This window comes from Panthera onca, chromosome B3 (genome assembly GCF_046562875.1).
Source record: "Panthera onca isolate mPanOnc1 chromosome B3, mPanOnc1 haplotype 2, whole genome shotgun sequence".
NCBI lineage: Eukaryota > Metazoa > Chordata > Mammalia > Carnivora > Felidae > Panthera > Panthera onca.
In genome coordinates this window covers 45,236,451-45,242,321 of record NC_138344.1, presented here as the reverse complement: position 1 = coordinate 45,242,321, position 5,871 = coordinate 45,236,451, and positions in this window count along the sequence as shown.

Below are 5,871 nucleotides of genomic sequence, written 5' to 3'. Positions count from 1 at the left end.
GTCTTGGGACCAGCCCCTTCCTTCCACATGGCCTCTTTCTAGAGGCAACTCCAGTAATCCCATTTTGCTCCCACAGTCAGACTGGACTTTTCTGGGCTCACCTGGGCATCTCTCAGGCGACAAGAACCTGTGTGCACATCTAATTGCCCAGATCATATCTACCTTAGAGCATCTCCTAGGGCAGCCAGCCTGGGACGGTCACCAAGGGGCCTGGAGCACCTGTCCCCTCCACTCTTTTCATGTGCTTGGTAACAAATCTCACTCCTTGTATCCTCACAGACTTGACCCATGGGGAGGTGAACGTCAATGTCCAGAGACCCCTGGAAAGGAAGGGTCCAACCGTGGAACCACTGGACACAGGGACATTGGTGAGCCTGAGAGGCAGGAAACATTGCTACAGCATGTTCTTTCCAGGTCATTTTCATTGAAAAATCCAGAATGAGCTTTCCTCCCCAAGTCAAGAATGATCAACACTCACACCGCCCTGCAGGGTATGCCCACATTCCTAGCTCTAAGATAACATTTAATACTTGAGGAAGCAGTGGCTTTGTCCCAGTTTATCTCATTTAATTGGCATTCTGTTTTAGAGATCTGCGGTATCATCCCCCACTGGATAAAGGGGGAGATTGGGGGTGAGGAACGTGGTACGATTGTCTCCCATTCACGTGGTCTGCAAGCTGCCATGACCATAATGTAGGTACTAACTGCTATGTGGTTTGGCACATCAAATTAAACCAGTCACCTACACTGCCTTTTTTTTTTCTTCCAAAAACAGCTTTATTGAGGCATAATTTACATACCATAAAATTCACCCACTCTAAGTGTGTAATGCAATGATTTTAGTAAACTTGTAGAGTTGTGCAACCATCGCTGCAATCCACTTTTAGAACATTTCCACTACCCCAAAATGTTTCCTCATGCCCATTTGCAATTAATCCCCCTCCCACCCTTAGTCCTAGGCAACCACTGATCTATTTTCTGCCTCTGTAAATGAAATCATCTGCATTATCTTTCATGTTATGAAAAATCACACTTGTTTTGTGAAGACTGGTTAGCTCAGTCCTCCACATGCAGTTCAGAGGTGTGCTCTCGAAGAAGGTATCATACCTCCATTTATGCAAGAGGCCTGGAGGGAAAGTGTTTGCTTGTGAGTTCACTATTCTGAGGACACAGACCTGGGCACTGCCAGTCTGGAAGTGAAGAATCAAGGTGGGGGAATCATACATGTTGATTTTTCTGTTCTTTTACTTCTTAAAACATGTGAAATTGGGGTTTTTTTGTTCTTTGGGTTTTTTTTTGTAGAGAGAGAGAGAAAGCTGGGGAGAGGGGCAGAGAGAGAGAGAGAGAGAGAGAATCTTAAGGAGGCTTCACTTTCAGTGCAGAGTCTAATGCAGGGCTCAATCGCACAACCCTGGGATCATGACCTGAGCTGAAAGCAAGAACTGGCCGCTTAACTGACTGAGCCACCCAGGTGCCTCATGAAATAGTTAATCTTAATTCATGGGCTTCTAATCCAAATAGTTGCAGGAAGGGCTCCATTTTATTAATTTTCATCCCTGTGACTTATTGAAATGGTTCCGTTTTAAGTAAAACATAGAGAACAATATGAAGCTCTACAAATCCAATTGAAAATATGTAATACAAAGAAAGGGCCAACCTAAAGCCACATCAGCCCACTGCTATCCAGTGAGGAAGGTCCTCCTTGGGAGGGGAAATGAGGAAGACAATAGCAAAAAGGGCACCTCCTTTTCCCTCCCCCCACCCCCCCAACATACCACCCATGATCACCCTGCAAGGCTTGAACTTCTCATTTCTGCCCTGGACCTGCGGCCAGTGCAGTTGATATTCCAGGGACCTTGCTCTCCTGCCTCTGGCCTCTCCATCACTCCCCAGTCACCTTTCTTTGGGACAAAGGCTGAAGTTACCTCCTGGAGGTGGAGAGACAAATGAGGGAGCTGAACCCCCTCCTTCCTCCCGACCATCATTCCTGTTCCTCTGAATGAAATTCCTATTCTGCCTGGAGAGGTAACAAAACCTTTACTTCATGACCTTGTGGTCCATTCCAGCCCCCTCATACCTCTTTCTCTTCTTACCAGGAACAAATAGCTGCGGGGGGGGGGGGGGGGGGTGGGACGCAGAGGGAGGCAGCAGGAGGCTCAGGAAGAGGCCCCAGGGCAAGGCAATGCTTTCCCTTCCCCACAGGTCAGACTGGTCACATTGCTCTCAGGGGCTCTTTTCTTTATCAAGAGAAACCTGAAAACAAGCCAGTTTGGGAGCACCCGGCGGGCTCAGTCGGTAAAGCTTGTATCTCTCAATCTTGGGATCCTGAATTCAAGTCCAATGCTGGGGGAGGGTATACTTTATAAATAAATAAATAAATAAATAAATAAATAATAAAAAAAACAACAAGCCAGTTTTCAGTTTTATTTACAAATTCCTCTTGTGCAAGGGCTGGGTGTGGCGAGGGAGTGACTGACTAGAAGCTTAACAACAACAGCAGCAGCAATAACAATAATAATAACTCACATTTATTAAGCACAGACTATGTATTCTGTATGCTTTATCTGTTTTTTTGTCCTATAATGCTCAGAATAACTCTATAAGATCAACATTATTATTAGCCTCATTTTACAGAAAACTATTTTATTAGTTTATTTATATTTATTATTAATGCAGATATTATTAGCATAGGAGTTTTACAGAATTATTATCATTAAATTATTAGCAGCACAGAGTTTTTAAAAAAAATTTTTAACATTTATTTATTTTTTTTTGAGAGACAGAGACAGAGCATTAGCAGGGGAGGGGCAGCGAGAGAGGAAGTCACAGATTCCAAAGAAGGCTCCAGGCTCTGAGCTGTCATCACAGACCCCGATGTGGGGCTCGAACTCGTGAACCACACGATCATGACCTGGGCCGAAGTCGGATGCTTAACCGACTGAGCCACCCAGGTGCCTCATAGCAGCACAGAATTTTTATTGTAACTATTATTAGCATAGAAATTATTGACATGTAGAAATTATTAGTAAAGAAAATAGTGTAAGTACTACTATTTTGTGCAGAAATTATTGTTTCTGTAGTACAGAAATTAGTACATAAGTAGTATCATACTATTATTATAAGGTAGAAATTATTAGTACGGAAACTAGTTTCAGTACAATTGTTGTAGTACAGAAATGAATTACTATTATGATTCAGAAATTACAAGCACAATTAGGGAGGTTAGGCAAACTTCCCTAAGCTTACCGAGTTAGCGGTGGGGCTAGCTGAGTTCTTAACTCTTAACTATGAGTCAGTCCTCACTCTCATGGCCTGAACTTCCCTCCTGGGCAGGCATGAGTGTGGGAGGGTGAGGGGGGCCCTGGAGAAACAATCCTACAGACTGGAGAAGAAAGAGCTCCTGGCACATTCTGGTGACTGGAACCAACAGGGAAATAGGTAACTAATTCACCTGGGAAATGGTCCCACCGTCCTGTGTTAGGAAGAAAGAAACCATTTTACAAGGTAGGAATGAGGCGCCCGGGGTGGTTCAGTTGGCAGAGCAGGCAACTCTTGATCTCAGGGTTGTGAGTTCAAGCCCCACGTTGCGCATAGAGATTGCTTGGGGGCGGGGGGAAAAGAAAGGGAAAAAAGTTAGAAATGAGTTGGAACTAGGGCGCCTAGGTGGCTTGGTAGGCTGGGCGTCCAAATCTCGGTTTCAGTTCTGGTCACGGTCTCATGGTACATGGGATAGAGCCCCACGCTGATAGCAGGCCTGCTTGGGATTCTCTCTCTCCCTCTCTCTCTGCCCCTCCCTGCTTGTGCTCTCTCTCTCTCAAATAATAAACAAACAAACAAACAAACAAATAAATGTTTTTAAGAAAGAAATGAGTTGGAACAATGTTGCATTCAAGCTCAAGCAACAGGGGTTTCTGGAGTATAGATTTTACACTTCATTCATATTTTACATTTATATTCTACACTACATTCATACAAATATTCATATTCAATTCATACATATTCATTTTGCTTTTGACAGTGATGTGAATTATATTAGCTTTACAGTTACTTTATTTTTGAGTTTTGCTCAATGAATGAGCTCAGATCTCATTCCCATAGGTCAGGGAGGAGCATGGGCCCGGCACAGAGCACAAGCTGAGATTTGCTTTGGGCACCATCGCCGGGGTTGCAGACATCCAGACGGAGGTTCTTCCCAGGTGAGGCTGTGGGGAGCCCAGAGCTGGACTCCAAGAGCTAGAAGGAGACACAGGATGGACCTCGGTCGGCAGCAGAAACAGAGTGGCATGTGCACATCTTCCAAGCAGAGACCAGTGGAGCGCCCACTGAGGAAAGTGTACAAACCACTCAGCCAGGGGCACGACTGCAGGAGGAGATTACTCAGAGTACTAACGGGAACTTCTACAGCAGTCCTCAAATTCAACAGACTCAACACAACCGCACTGCTTTGAAAGAGGACCTCAACTACTCCATTTTGACCTCTGACTGTACTTTCTAATTGATAAACAAGCCAAGAGGGGAACAGAAATTACCCCCTCAAGCAATAACGACTGTCCTGAGCCGGGAAGACCCTGCAAGACTGACGCCTATAGGCAATGGTCCACCTGACCTGTACAGCCTACCTGTACAGCATGTCCCCACCAGCCTCTGTCCCACATTCTCCTTGCATAAATCCACCCCTTGCCATCTCTCTGTACCCCTTTACACAACAAATACATCGTATTTATCCTGTGCAGGACACTGTGCACCTACTAAGTCCTTGAGTCTTTGTAATGACCCCATCGAGTACATTTCAAATAGCCATAGCTTAGAAAATATTGGAATGAACCCAAAGTGTGTTGGAACAGTTCAAATTTAAAATGTTACCATACTGGAAATTACATTTTTTGCAACTATTTGCACGCCTGGTGAAAATTTTCAGATAACTTAAAAATGTACATAAGGGTGTGTTAGTTTTTCAAAATTCTCTGTGCGGTAAACAGTTAAAGAGTTTGTAACCCGCTGTCCCAGACTTCTGCAGATGTCCGCTGTCTTCTGGTGTTGGCCTCTGAAATAAATTCCTTTCTTGTTTCCCCACCCCTCGTCTCTCTGCCTTTGGATGTTGTCAGCAGCCAGTGGGCCAGACCTGGTCTGTTGGGGGCCCCCGTAGCCAGGTTCTCTTGCACCCCTGCACCCAGGTTACGATTACTCCTTCAGAGCAGGGGACAAGCACAGGTATAGCCCAAGTTGCTGCCCTCTATCCCGCACAGAGAGGAGATGACCTCCATCCACCAGAGGAGTACAGTGCTGTCTCTGTATCTCTCCACCATCCATGCCTCTGGGTGGAATCTACTGCAGCCCTCCATCCAGTGAGCAGGAAGCAAATAGGGGAAAGAGAGACCATCCCGATGATAAGAAAGGGGAAGAATGGGGAAGAGAGAGGTAGGAGGGGTAGAGGGGAACTGGGAGGGGGAGAACTTCCAATCCGTGGGTTAGTCGCCCAGATGTGTACTTGAGTCGAGCTTCTCTGCTCCTCCCTGAGTGTGGGGAGTGTGCTGGAGAAAGTCAGGGCTCCTGAGTGGAAAGGGGGTTGCAGTTTGTAATATGAAGAGGTAAGGTTGGAAGTTCAGGGCAGATGATTTCGCATTTATGATGGAGAAGGAGATTTAGTTTTCTTGGAAACAGAAAAGACTTGCTGGAGCATCATGGATCTGAGAAGCAGTTTAGGGGTATTTGTGAAGGGGAAGCTGTTTCTTCCGGTCTGAATTCAGGTTCCTATCCCTGAGGCTGGTCTCCAGACCCATCAAGAGACAGTTCCAAAAACACAGTGTTACAGTTACCCTTCTCTGAACTTTCTCTGCTGCCATCTGCTCCAGAGTGGCCTGAGGGGAGTCT